This window comes from Corvus moneduloides, unplaced genomic scaffold (assembly GCF_009650955.1).
Source record: "Corvus moneduloides isolate bCorMon1 unplaced genomic scaffold, bCorMon1.pri SUPER_scaffold_79_arrow_ctg1, whole genome shotgun sequence".
Lineage (NCBI taxonomy): Eukaryota > Metazoa > Chordata > Aves > Passeriformes > Corvidae > Corvus > Corvus moneduloides.
Window position 1 is genome coordinate 349,719 of NW_022436872.1, and position 15,023 is coordinate 364,741.

At 49.6% G+C, this 15,023-nt stretch overlaps 1 long non-coding RNA gene across 1 annotated transcript; it reads left to right on the forward strand.

Moving 5' to 3' along the window:
• The first annotated feature begins 497 nt into the window (after nucleotides 1-497).
• On the forward strand, nucleotides 498-5,165 carry LOC116438670. Its single transcript, XR_004237869.1, has 3 exons — nucleotides 498-742; nucleotides 2,298-2,572; nucleotides 5,074-5,165. It is a non-coding gene; the product is annotated as an uncharacterized LOC116438670 (long non-coding RNA).
• Nucleotides 5,166-15,023: the final 9,858 nt, after the last annotated feature.

The following is a 15,023-nucleotide window of genomic DNA, read 5'->3' on the forward strand; positions in this document are numbered from 1 at the left end:
AGATCATGCTAGGAGCAACTGGGAGTGACTGGGTGCATGCTGGGGGTGACTGGAAGCAACTGGGCTTCTACTGTGATGAACTGGGATGATGCTGGAGGTGACTGGGATCAGACTGGCAGTGAGTGCAACTACACAGAGGCTGACTGGGAGTGGTTGTGAGCAAATGGGATCATGCTGGAAGCAACTGGGAGGAACTGGGAGTGACTGGGAATGACTGGGAAAAAAGTGAGGGTGAAAGAGCAACTGGAACCTGTGGGATGCAACTGGTTCATACTGGCAGTGACTGGGAGCACACTGGGGTCATATTTGGATCCTATTGGGAGTGACTGGACTAATACTGGGAGTATCTGAGAGTGACTGGGAAACACAGCATGCATATCATCCCCCATACTGGGGGTGACTGGGAGGAACTGGGAGCACACTGGGAGCAAATCACATACTGGGACTGACTGGGTTGATCTAGGAAGCAACTGGAACCATGCTGGAGGCAACTGGGCCCATACTGGGAGTGATTGGAAATAACTGGGATGAAACTGTGACCATACTGGGAGTGCTGGCATGTGACTAGGATCATATTGGAGGTGACTGGGATCATATTGGTGTTGTAAGGGAGCAACTGGGATCACACTTTTGGCTACTGGGAGCAACTGAGAGCAACTGGGATCATTCTGCAAGCAAACTGGAGTAACTGGGAAGGACTGGATGCATGCTGGAGGCAACTGGGATATACTGGGCGTGACTGGTATGATAATGGGATGACAAACACCTTCCTGGGACCACTGGGAGTGTCTGGGAATGACTACGGACATGCTGAGGGCAACTGGGATATACTGGGAGTGTGTGTAACCATACTGGGGGTGGCTGGGGACACACTGGGAGTGACTGGGATTAACTGGGATTTACAGAGCCTTCCCGGGGACAGCTGGAAGTGATCCCCCCGTTCCCCCACCCTCCCTCGGGCACTGCCGCATCTCCCAACCTGCACCGCCGGGATCTGCCCGGAGCAGCGCGATGGCTCCAGCGCTGGGGCTGGGGGCTCCTGGGGCGGCGAGGGGGGACTGGGACCTTGGCACCCCCTGGGACCCCCCTGAACCGCCATTCCTGGGAACGGGACCCCCATAACCCCCATTCCCGGGAATGGGACCCGCCTGAACCGCCATTCTGAGGGCCCCTGGCACCCCCTTTCCTGGGCACAGGATTCCCTGGACACCCCATCCCACCTCTCCCAGTCCCTGCACTCCCTTTCCTTGACTCTGAGCCCCTGAACCTCCTTCCCAGCTCTCCCAGCTCTTCAAGTCCCTCCTCTCCTTGACCTGTGGACCCCCTGGATCCCCAAACTCCCACCCCCCCAGATCTCTGTTTCCTCCCCATTCTCCGCTCCCTGCAGTACCTGAAAGTGGCACTGTCAGAGCCCTGTCGCGACAGAGAGAAGACCCGGACGCTCAATGTGAGTGATCAGCAAGCTTCCGTTTATTGATCATCCGCGGATTCCATATATAGCGTGGTTAATGAGGCTTATGCATATTCCAAAAGGCACAGGCTGAGTGGTCCACAGCATTGCTGCAGACCCCTCTCTCTAGTTCCTCCTTTGTGGTCAGAGAGTTCCTCTTTTCCCATGCCTTCTCGACCACAGGCATTCTATTGTTTACTGTACTGCCCGCCAAGGACACCATTTCCTTGCCGTATCAGCATAGGGCCTTATGCTAACTCACCTATTACAGAAGACGAGTGCGATATTCTGCAAGATCTTGCTCTGTGAGCTGCAAAGGATCTACGTGTCCTTTGTCATGTAGCCAGTTCTCCACAGAGCCCGGCCTGGGGGTCCCCCAGTCCCTGATCACGGGAACGTGGACAGGACCCCCTTCGAGCGCTGCCACAGCGAGCGGGGCCGGATGGAGCTGCAGGCACAGGGATGGGAGCGGGAGCCGAGCAAGGATATTGGGATAGCCAGACCCGGGATACTGGGATAGCCAGACCCGGGATATTGGGATAGCCAGACCCCGGATACTGGGATAGCCAGACCCTGGACATTGGGATAGCAAGACCCAGCTCAAGGAGAGGAACCGACACGTGGCCAACAGTGACCTGGAGATGGGGCTGGTACAACCAGAGCGGGGAGAGTGGGGGGAACTGGGGGCTGGGATCTGTGGGAATGGAGTGGATCTCTAGGGATGGGATCTGTGGGAATGGGATGGGATCTGTGGGCCTGGCTGATTCTGATAGGAATCCAGGGAGCTGCAAGGGGTTCCATGGGGCTGGGACACGACTCCGTAGTTCCATTCTCTCCTCGTTCCCAGGTCTCCCCACAGTGCAGGTGGTTTCCAGCTGTGACCTCCTGTCCAATGGAGTGTCCATGGATCCCACCAGCACGGCTACGATGGGTGAGATTTCATCTCCTTCCAGCTGGGATCCAGGAGCTTTGCAGTGTCGGACGGTGCCACCTGGATCCCCCAGAGGTGCTGGGAATCCAAAGGGATCCTGCCAGAGCAGATGAAGCATTACCTGGGACACACCTGTGTGGAAGAGCTCCCAAAATACATCGGATGTGGTCGGGAGGCTCTGGAGCACAAAGGTGGGTGTGGGGGGGAATTTCTATGGGAATGTGGGATTCAGGAAGGGTGGACTTGGGAATGCAGGAATTCCCATCGAATTTCCATGGATGGATCTCCCTCTCATCCCAGTCAGGTGAGAATTCCATGGACGAATCTCCCCTCCAGACCACTGCCATGGGAATTCCATGGGGAAATGACTGGAATTTATGTCCAGTCAAATCCCTGCTGCAATTCAATGGGACATAAATCCCAATCCTTTCCCCAGGCCGGGTCTGTGGTGCCCGTGGCAGCGCCAGGGGAGTGCCCTCTCCCTGCCCCAAGCCGAGCTCGGGCCTTTCCTTCGGTGTTCTCTGCCCTGCCCGGGGCAGGAGGGCACTGACAGAGCAGCTTTGGTGGCACTGGGTACCGGCCGGGCTCCGGCCACTGCAGGTGGCTCCACGGGAATGTCCGGCACCAAAGCTTCAAGCAAACAACAGCTCCTGGAGGGGATTCTGCCCCCTCTGCCTGTCCTGGGAGCCCAAGGGCAACGCCCCGGCCACAACAGCCCAGAGTGCTGGAGCACAGTGTCCCTGGGCCAGGCCGTGTTCCCGGGCTGTCCCATGTCCCTCGGCCATTTCATGTCCCTTGTCCATTCCATGTTTCCTTGGCTGTCCCATGTCCCTTGCCCAGGCTGTCCCTCGGCTGTCCCATTTCCCTCGGCTCTGTGGGGCCGGGGGTGGCAGCAGGACCTGGGGCAGCGCTGGGGGAGAACAACCCTGAGCCCCAGCGGGGCCAGTTCCCCCAGTTCCACCCAGGGGGCCCAGGTCACTCCTAGTATGGGTCCTGTGGTGTCGGCAATTAAATCGGACCCAGACCAGCAGGGAATCTGAATGGTTTATTCAAAGGAGTGAGTAGGTTTTATACACTTTTCTAAGGCACAGTAGTTCCTTATATGGCGTGACCTATCTCGTGTTGCCACATCAGCAACACACGGGGTCTGCCCTGTGACACCTCCTCCCCCCAGGGCCCGGTGGAGACAAGCCTCTCTGTGCTGCCTTGTGCTCCTTTGTTCTGCCATGTGCCTTTGCAGGCAGGTTTTACAGCTCACAACCCAATTTTCCTTTATAATTCCCCATAATTCCCCCTTTTCTGTTTTATACAACTAAGAATTATGACAGTGATTAAACAGATATAACTTTGAGAAACAACATAAAGTTGTCTAAAACTTTCCCCATCACTCAGAGTCTGCAACTGCTGGAAGGTCCTGTTTCACAGTGAAGACTTAGAAAGTCTTTCCTAGGCAAGACTTCTAAGTTTACTTTGAAAGAGGGTCCAGCTTTAGTAAAATCAAATTAGCAAGTCAAAATGACTTGATTACACTTTTAGGGCAGAAATACTTGTGTCTGATAGTATAAATTCTTAGTCAGACAGGGCTAGGGCTTGGCCAGAGCCTTAAGCCATGACTGAGAACGTTTCCCTAAAATACTTATAAAATTGCTTAGAAACGTTATTACTATCATTCTGAATGTGATTGAAACATTAAGAACATATAAACTTTTTTATAGTCTTTTGCAGGGGGCACACCCCATCTCTGCATTCCCCCTTTTCTGTTCTAACAATATGTAACATGAACATTTTTAACATAACATGCAGTTTTCTTACTATGAACAGTAGAATAATACATCTAAATCCAGGTCTTGGAAAATTACAATTATAATAACATTAACTCTCTACGTGGTTTTAAAAGGTAACAAGCCTAGTTCCTGCTTCAGCTGCAGGAATGACATGCTTAGCCTGCAGCCGTGCCCCCACAAGCTGGTGCAAATGCTGCATGCTGCAGCTCCCCCAGCCCCGAGGAAGGGGCAGGAGACAGGAGCTCAGCTGTAGTGGCTCGAGCCTGGCCGGCCGCGTGGGTCTCCCCAGCCACGCGTGCCCCGCCGGCCATGCGGGCCTGGGCGGCCACGCGGGTCTGGCAGCCGGCAGAGGTGCACCAGCCCGTCTCTTCACCTCTTACATGCAGAGAGCCACCCGTGGCCCCCGCCATGCGCTGAGCGGAGCCACAGCCCCGCTAGCTTTCAGTGCTGCCGATCTCGCCCATCTGCAGCGTGAGGGTGGCCCTGGGCGCGGCCGTGGCTTTGCCATGTGCTTGCCACTGTGGCTCGCCGCCATGCGCTCGCCGGCGTGTGCTCCCCGGCGTCGCGCCCTCACTTTTTCCCCTGCCACATCTGCCACCACTGCTGTGATGCCATGAAGATTTTTTGCCTTTTCTTTTATAACTCTTACACCGTTTTTACAACTTCTTTATTCTTAGTGCTTTTTGCCTACATTCTTGGACTTGTTTGTCAAGCTGAGAGACTAAACATTTTAGAAGCTTCGTAGTTAGGGATCAGTGTGCCCCAGACCCCAAAGTCCTTACACATTCTGTAAACTAAGACAGAACCATCTAGAAGAAGGCTCCTTGGGGAGAGGGGCTCATTCAAGCCTCTCACTGGGGAATTTTTGATAGATATGCTAATTAATAATACCTATAATGTCATACCAGATCTTCTGGTGGGGGCATTGCGGTGTGGATTTCGGTGCATTTGACCTGGAGGTGTGCACCTAAGGATCCTTAAAATAAATATCAAGGTAAAATCCCTTTTCCCCTTCTAACCGTGTTTGACTCTTGATTTTAAGACCAGGAAAAGGCATCAGTTGCTGGCGACCACGAAGGGACCCTAAAGACCTTGAAACTCGCAGTCTTGGGTTAGAACACATCTTGCTTTGCCCCTCTCTTTTCTGGCAAATTACAGAGGGGCCAGAGTGATGATTCAGGACTGTGACCCGGACTTTAAGACCCAGCACAGAAAGGCAGAAGCACGGAAAGGGAAGTGATGTAAAAGGGGAACGATATTACCGATATTGTGCTAGTACTAAGGAAAGAGATCTCCATGGCAGTTGGAAAGGTTGGGGGCCAAGAAGCCCATGAAAGGGGAAAGGTTAAACCTTTCCCCTGCAAACTGTGGAAAGGAGGGGATGCCCTCCATGAAGTCCACAAGAGCCCAGAGGCTGTACCCTACACAGCCACAGGAGAGGCTCAGAGGTTGGTTGGTTGGTTGGTTGGGACGTCGGGAGGCTGTGGGTTCGAATCCTGTTAAGACCAGATTTTCATGCACACATTTACTGTTTGCTAAAACTAGTTGCTTTTGTATTTTAAAGTGCTGTAGTTTGTGTAGTAAGCTAGATAAACTGCCTAGGAAGTCAGAATTCTGAGGTCAGATTGCAGGCTGAATTCCGGAGTTAAAAGCTTCCCTCTAACAGAGTTTTTCTGTCTGTGAGCAAACATGGGTGATGTTTTTTCAAATGAAAATAAAAAAATCCCTTTTAGCAGCCCATTAGAGTTGATAATAAAACACTGGAAATGGCTGACAGGGCAAAAAACTACTTTGGACACCCGAGAATTGATCAAACTGTCCACACAGGTTTGACCGGCTTTAAAATTAAGTCAAAGAAATTGGCCTCACTATGGGAGTTTGGAAAGTAACATCATTACTGACCTGATAGTAGAACTGAGATCATTACGTAGGTTTGATGAACTAAGGTATGCAGAACTTTTTACTATGTATCTGAACAGGGAAGAAGCATATGTGGTAGACAAAAGTAATATGGAAATGACTTTGAGAAGGAGAAAGGGAAAGAAGAAGCCGCCGCAAGCTAGCTCGTATACTAATATGGACAGAGAAATCAATATGACGGATCTAGATATGGTGGCCCCAGCTCTGCGCGATGGGGGGGGTCTCCCTCCCCCATTCAACCACCAGCAGCCTGCACAGGTGGGGGTGGGGGACAGAGGAATGGAGCAGCCGGTGGGGGTGGGGGCAGGGGGGTGGGGGAGCAGTGGGGGCAGCCCGCACAGGTGAGGGTGGGGGACAAAGGAATGGGGCAGCCTGCACAAGTGGGGGTGGGGGTGGGGAGTGGGGGGGCGGTGGCTCTGCCGCCACCGCTGCCTCCGCCGCTGTCTGAGCGGGGGCAGGGAAGAGACTGAGCAGCCAGCTCCAAGCCAGTGTAGCAGCATGGGGCCTCCCCACCTCCAGCCTTGTCAGGGGCGGAGAGCAGGCACAGAGGCGGGAGAGATGCAGGCATTCCGCCACCCCCTGACCGCCCCAGAGGCAGAGAAGGTGCGGACTGGCCACTGCCCTCTGACTTTTCCAGAGGCAGAGACGGGGACGGGGAGGGGAAGGGGTCGGGTGGGCTGCCTTTCCCCGAGTTCCCTGGACATGGAAGTGAAGGCAGAAATGGGCACAGGCAGTTCTGAGTACCTTTGCCAGTGCAGGAAATTGCAAGTTTCCAAGACAGAGACAGGAGGAGCTGCTCGCTCTCCCCACCCTGCGGTGTGGCCAGTGTTAAAGCTGAGGGCAGACAAGATGGCCCCGACCCAGGCGCCTCTTGCAGAGCTAGGGATGGGAGAAGCTGCTTGCAGCCCCTGCCTCCCTGCCCCTTCACTGCCGTAAAAAGCAAGGCAGTCCCTGATCAACATTTGGCTGAGACAATCTTTAATACCAATGAAGCAGTTTCAATTGAAAGCGAATGGGATGATTCCGATACAGATGGTTCCCGTCGGGAGGGTAGTAGAAAAAAGGGGAAGATAGCCCAAGGAGCCATGAAAGCAGTCAGTCCCATCGCTAAACACACAAAGTCAAAAGCAGATAAAGGGGGGAAGGAAAGACCTGTATTAGAAGTACCTCTGAGACAGTGTAATAAACGAATTGGTTTCAGGGTGTTGGTTATTACTGTTTAAATGAGATATAAAAGAGGGGAGTTGAGGGTGGAATAGATGGACATGTTAATTGAAGGGAAGTTGCGAGACTGTACGGGTATAATGCTGGAATGTAACCACTGGATGGGGATATAACAAGGACCCAATGGGTTTAATAGAAGGAACTTTCTAGTACATTGCTTCGTAGGGTACAAGGGATGAGGACGATGCCCTAGACTGTGATTGGAGAACGAGCCAACCAATGAAGTGGACTTGTTTGAAAATGATTGATGAGGAATGCACGAAGGTATAGACCAACCAGCGAACAGGAAAGGGACCAATCAGCACAAGGATTAAGAAATGCACCAGTCCGGTGGCACCAAAGACTTTAAAAGCCATCTGCATCCGAGGGGGGGGCAGTCCTCCTGCGGAACTTGGGGTTCAAGGGAGCACCCAGTGGGTCTCACTGTCTTGTTGGTGTATTGTTTTGTTCTGGCTTGTCGTGTGGAGCCTGGGCTTATCCTGGGTTCCCGCTCTCAGCAGTTAATAAATAAATGAGTTGAGTTTTCCTTTCAAAAGTCTCAGCCTCGTTCACAACAACAGGCTGTGGGAAATCAAGGAGTGATTTATATAAAGACACCATTTTCCCTCAGAGAATTACAGCAGTGGAAAAACTCAATTGGGAAGTACAGGGACAACCCAGAGAGAGTAGCTATGCATGTAGAAATGGCCATAAAATCCCAAAACCCAGATTGGGGTGATCTAAATGTTATGCTAGGTGAATTATTGGCTAAAACAGAGAGAGAAATGGTCAACAAAGCTGCTATATCTGCTATAGAAACTCAAATTGCAACTGGGAGTCTCCAAGGGTCAGTTAATGACATCTATCCCCTAGCAAACCCTAGCTAGGATCCCAGTGTCCCAGAACAGATAGAAAAGCTGAAGCGGTACCAGAAATGGGTAGTTATTGGGTTAAAATGTGCCGTTCCTAAAGCAGTGAATTGGCCTAGGTTATATGAGATCAAACAAAATCCAAATGAGACCCCCACAGAGTTTCTAAATAGGCTTAAAGAGGCTGCACAAAAATACACTACCTTAGACCCTGACTCACCTGAGCAGCAGATCCACCTGGCCTACCTATTTATAGGTCAATCTGCTAATGACATAAAGACAAAACTGCAAAAGACAGATGGGCCACTGGACATAAGTAAATCGTTGAATGTAGCCTGGAAGGTATAGCAGAACAGAGACTTAGCAGACAAAGATAAACATAATAAACCCCACCACAAGAAGTATGATAAGGGAAAGTCATCTGACACATCAAAAAGGGGTCCCTCTTTTCCCCTAGCTGAGGACCAATGCACAATTTGCAAAAAGCGAGGGCACTGGAAAAATGAGTGTCCATCACGAGCAGAAAAGAAGCCCCCAGTTTCGGAACTAACTGTAAATACGGACTGACGGGGACCGAAGGTAACTACCCCAGCAGAGCCTTCGGTTGTAGCTAAGCTGGGGAATCATGACGTTGAATTTCTGGTTGATACAAGAGCAACATATTCTGTGTTAAATACTTTAAAAGGTAAACTGAGTCAAGACACTGTGGATGTGATCGGAGCTACAGGGGAAAGTGAAACAAGGCTTTTTCTCCAACCTTTAAAATTTAAATTGGGAAAACACTGGGTCACTCACCAGTTCCTGAATATGCCAAATTCCCCAATGCCAGTATTGGGCAGAGATTTATTGGAAAAACTGGAAGCAGAAATTAAGTTTTCCAAGGAGGGGGGAGTGAAAGTTATAATCCCAGAATCTAAAATTATTGAAGCAGCTGCTATACTTGTACAGGAATGCCATGGAAAAATTCCCAAAGAAGTTGAAGAAGCTGTCATTCAAACAGTGTGGGCCAATGATTCTCCTGGGAGATCCAAAAAAGCTGAACCTGTATCACACTCAAAGCAGGGGCTACACCAGTAAGGCAAAGACAATATCCTCTGAAATTAGAAGCTCGCAAGGGATTAGTACCTGTGATTGAAAAGTTTCTCAAATTTAGGTTGTTAGTGGAATGTAAATCCAGGTACAACACACCAGTTTTGCCAGTAAAGAAAGCTGATGGTAAAAGCTACAAGTTGGTGCAGGATTTGAGGGAAATCAACAAGATAACAGAGGACATACACCCAGTGGTAGTGAATCCTTACACACTTTTGACAACACTAACCAATGAATTAGGGTGGTTCACTGTTTTAGATGTCAAGGATGCCTTTTTCTGCATTCCTGTGCATAAGAATAACCAAGAACTCTTTGCTTTTGAGTGAGACAATCCTGAAACAGGGAGAAAGACCCAGCTCACCATGACAGTTTTACAAGGATTCAAAAACAGCCCGACCATATTCAGAAACCAGCTGGCAAAGGAGCTTGAGGACTGGAGGAAACAAGAACCAGGAGAAGCAGTTCTCCAGTATGTTGATGACATTTTGATAGTGGCCAAGACACAAGATGACTATATCGAGCTCACTTTAAGTCTGTTGAACCTTTTAGGCCAAAGTAGGTATCAGGTCTCGAAAGAGAAGGCACAGGTTGCCAGGGAAACAGTAGTATACCTGGGCCTGGAAATTTTCCGCGGACATCAACAACTCAGCAGAGAACGGAAGGAAACCATCTGTCGACTTCCAGAGTCCCATACCGTAAGGGAGATGCAGGCCTTCCTGGGAATGGTAGGTTGGTGTCGCCTATGGATATCAAACTACAGTCTATATGAGGTCCTTAGAGCAGCTTAAAAAGGGACAATCATGTGGACAGAGAATGCCAGGGCTGCATTTAAACAGCTGAAACATTGCCTGATGTCAGCCCCAGCTCTGGGGCTGCCGGACTTGACTAAACCTTTTGAACTCTTTACACATGAGCAACTGAATGTTGCTCTGGGGGTACTGGCACAGCACCTTGGAGACCAGCGAAGAGCTGTGGCCTATTTTTCAAAACAACTAGACAATGTAGCCCAGGGTTGGCCAGGATGCTTGAAAGCTGTGGCAGCAACAGTCCTTCTGCTACAGGAGGCCTGTAAATTCACCCTTGGGCAGCACATTGTCGTGTATGTACCCCATGCAGTGATAAATGTGCTGGAGCAAAAGGAAGGACACTGGCTCTCCCCTAGCAGGATGCTCAAATACCAATCTGTGTTGTTAGAACAGGACGATGTTACTCTAAAGACAACTTCTGTGGTAAACCCTGCGATGTTTTTACCATCCACATTACTTGACAGTGTGCCTGAACATGATTGTTTGCAGTCAATAGAGGAGACTTATCCCAGCAGACCAGACCTGGAAGATGTTTCTTTGAAGGATCCAGACTGGGAATTGTACACTAATGGGAGCAGCTTCAAGAAAAACGATAGGAGGATGACCGGTTATGCCATAACGACCTCAGATAAAATCATTGAGGCAAAAGCCTTGCCTCCAGATGTATCATCACAGAAAGCTGAACTCATTGCACTAATGAGAGCTCTAGAACTGAGTGAAGAGAAGAAAGTGAACATATGGACTGATTCCAAATATGCCTTCAGCGTTGTGCATGCCCACGGAGCTATTTGGAAGGAATGTGGCCTGCTGACTGCTCAAGGTAATGAAGTTAAGCATGCTAAACAAATTCTTGCACTTTTACAGAGCATTTGGAAGCCTACGGAAGTGGCAATCATGCATTGCAAGGGTCATCAAAAAGGGAAAACAGCCCCTGAACTGAGAAATTGTTTTCCTGATGAAACAGCAAGGGGGATTGCAGAAAAAGGCATTTTTGCAATAGTACTACAGGAAGAGATAGATTTGTCATCATTTACCCCAAAATACGATCAGAGGGATCACAAATTAATTAATTTCAGCCTTAAGCTGAAATCAAAGAAAGTGGGTAGGCTGTTACCCCGGTAGGACAAATTGTAGTTCCACCCCTGATCCTTCGGGAAATAGCCCAATGAGAGCATGAAAGTACCCACTGGGGAACAGAAAATCTTTTAAAACATTTGAGGAAAGTAGTGATAGGGAGATGGATGACTGATATTGTACAATCTGTAACAAGCAAGTGTGAAACCTGCTGTAAAAACCCAAGCAAGAGAGTTGTGTTAAGAGTGACAAAAACAGGAGATCTCCCGGGAGATTATTGGCAAATAGATTTTGCTGAGATGCCATGCAAAGAGGGATGCAGGTATATACTGGTACTGGTTGACATCTTCAGTGGGTGTCGCACCAACACAGCAAAAGAAGTAGTGAAAGCTTTGCTCAATCATATAATACCAAGATTTGGGGTTCCTTTGGGAATGTCATCAGATAGGGGACCACATTTTGTTGCAATGGTGGTTAGAGAAGTTAGCAAGATTTTGGGACTTACCTGGGACCTGCACACACCATACAGGCCCCAGGCAAGTGGCAAAGTTGAACACATGAACGGGACCCTCAAAACTCAGATTTGCAAGATTTGTCAAGAGACATCCATGACATGGGTTCAAGCCCTGCCTATAGCCTTGCTGAGAGTCCGCATACAGCCAAGGCGAAGGGACAACATCAGTCCCTATGAAATATTATATGGCAGGCCATACCAGGTTCCACATATCCCGGGGGAAATTCATATGACAGGTAAAAATGATTTGCAGAAATATTTAATGGCTCTGAGTTCCACTTTGCAGAAGCTCCAGAGATTCGTCGTGTTCTCCAAACCAATAGGATTGGACACAGCTGCTCATCCGTTCCAGCCTGGAGACTGGGTCTACATCAAGTGCTGGGACAGCGACCCCTTGCAAGCCAAGTGGAAGGGACCATTCCAAGTTTTGCTGACCACTTCTACTGTGGTCAAGGTTGCTGGCAAGGGACCGTGGATTCACTATTCCAGGGTGAAGAAAGCTTCTGCTTCCGAAACTACCAAGAAGACAGAGACCGATACAAATCAGAAAGATGCAGTTTAAACTGTTATTTACATGTTTGCTATTTGCCCAACTGGTAACCATGGTTTAGGGTTCACCCCATGATTTGCATAAGACTGTAGTCCAAAATGTGTCCAAGGTTCTGATGTGGACCAAAGCGAGAGAATTAAGAAAGGTTTAGATGAAATTCGGAAAAGAACTCAAATTCTACATGGAGTAGCTTCTAGAAATAACACCTTCAATTTTGATCATATTTTTGATATCCTCACCTCATGGTTACCAAACTGGGCCTGGGTAAAAGAAATATTCATCATAGCTGTAATTGTAGTTTTTATCTGTGTAATAGCCTGTGGAGCAGCTGGTTGTGTAAACCGGTTCTGCGAGTAAAGAATAGAGTAGACTAGACAAGGCAGGGTTTTGTTAGTTAGGGGAGAAATGATGCCATGAAGATTTTTTGCCTTTTCTTTTATACCCGTTAATACCCTTTTTACAACTGCTGTATTCTTAGTACTTTTTGCCTACATTCTTGGACTTGTTTGTCAAGCTGAGAGACTAAACATTTTAGAAGCTTTGTGGCTAGGGATCAAGTATGCCCCAGACCCCAAGGTCCTCTCCAGAACACATTCTGTAAACTGATAGAACCATCCAGGAGAAGGCTCCTTGGGGAGGGGGGCTCATTCAAGCCTCTCATTGGGGAATTTTTGATAGATATGCTAATTAATAAAACCTATAATGTCATACCAGGTCTTTTGGGGGTGCATTGCGGAGTGCATTTCAGTGCATCTGACCTGGACGTGTGCACCTAAGGATGCTTAAAATAAATATCAAAATCCTTTTTCCCCTTCTAACTGGTTTTGACTCTTGATTTTAAGACCAGGAAAAGGCATCACCTGTACTCTCACAGAAGGCAAACAGAGAGGGAACATGCTACCAGGACGGGACCTCCCAGCTCCAGACACTTGCCACGACCCAGCTCCAGCGGATGCCGCGTGGCGCAGGGCAGCGTGAGCTTTACGGTACCATCCGGCTTCCCTCCAGGGTCAAACAGGTCGGGGGACGAGGGGCCATCTTCTGGTTCTCCTCCCCCAGCCCCAACAGACTTACGGTCGCTTGCTGGCAGTGCAGAAGGGCTTGGCACAGTTACTGCGGTGGCACAAGCGGCTTTTTTTGTCTGATCTCCGGGTGCTGCATGCACCACGAGCGCCTTTACACACTGTCCTCCATGGATACAAAAGCTTTATCAGCACTGCGTTGCCACGTGTAAATCATCCCACAACATGTCCTCTAAAGCGTCCCATGTCTGAGGATTAAAAATATTGGTCCTATCTAAAGTTGAATCACAGTCTTTTACCGAAAACAAGAGTCTGTTCAAATCTGTAGACTCAACTTTCCTGCCATGTTTCTTTATAATCTGTTTTAACGTCTCTGGGATGTTCTGTTCTTGGGATACTCCATCCCCTACGTCCCCCATGGCTCAGCTACAATTTGTAGGGATTATTGCTGGCCACCTTTCCCACTTCTCTCAGCAGCACTTCCAAGTCCCATGGGGCTCACCGACAGACACGCAGATAGGCGTATAATAAATTCTCACACGGGGACACCATTTGTCGGCGACTGAATCTCGGACCCAGACCGGCAGGGAATCTGAATGGTTTATTCAAAGGAGTTGGTTTTATACACTTTTCTAAGGCACAGTAGTTCCTTATATGGCGTGACCTATCTCGTGTTGCCACATCAGCAACACACGGGATCTGCCCTGTGACACCTCCTCCCCCCAGGGCCCAGTGGAGACAAGCCTCTCTGTGCTGCCTTGTGCTCCTTTGTTCTGCCATGTGCCTTTGCAGGCAGGTTTTACAGCTCACAACCTAATTCTCCTTTATAATTCCCAATACTGTGGCTCCCAGTCACCCCAGTATGATCCCAGTCATTTTCAGTTACACTCAGTATGATCCCAGTATGACCCTGGTCACTCCCACTATGATCCCTGCATGGTCCCAGGTGTTCCCCTTCACTCCTAGTATAGTTCCCGGTACTCCCAGTACAGTTCCAGTTTCCCCCAGTATGATCCCAGTTACTCCCACTGTGGTTCCAGTCCTCCCCGGTATGATTCCAGTATGAACCCAGTCACCCTCAGTACAATGCCATTTGCTCCCACCATAGTCCCAGTCACTCCCCGTCTCTCCCAGTATCTCCCAGTAGCTTCCAGCATGATTCCAGTCACTCCCTGTATATCCCAGTTGCCCTCAGGATGCTCCCAGTCACTTCCAGTATGATCCCAGTATGACCCCAGTCACCCTCAGTGTAGACCCAGCTGCTCTCAATATGATCCCAGTTGTCCCCGGTATGGCCCCATTTCCTCCCACTGTGATCCCAGTCTCTCCCAGTTGCCTCTAGCATAGACCCAGTCACTCCCAGCATGATCCTACTCTGATGCCATGATGATCCCAGTTGTCACCTGCATGCTCCTAGTTGCTCCCAGTTCCTCCTAGTCTGATCCCAATTGCTTTCAGTTGCCCCTAGAACAGAGCCAGTCATTCCACATATTCCCCAGTATGTGTCCAGTAGGATCCCAGTCTCCCCCAGCATGGTCCCAGTCAATCCCAGTTGCCCCCAGTGTAGACCTAGTCACTCCCAGTCGCTCTCAGTGTGTTCCCAGTCACTCCCAGTGTGGTTACAGACACTCCCAGTATAGCCCAGTTGCCCTCAGCTTGCTCATAGTCATTCCCAGTCACAGCCACCAGTAAGCTCCCGTAAGGTTCCAGGCTGCAGTCCTCCAAGGCCAGGCTGCTCCAGCCTGGGCGCAGGGCCCTCTGTGAGGAGCCAATTCAGTTTGAGTTCAGCCATTTTAGGTTGCCTCAACTCT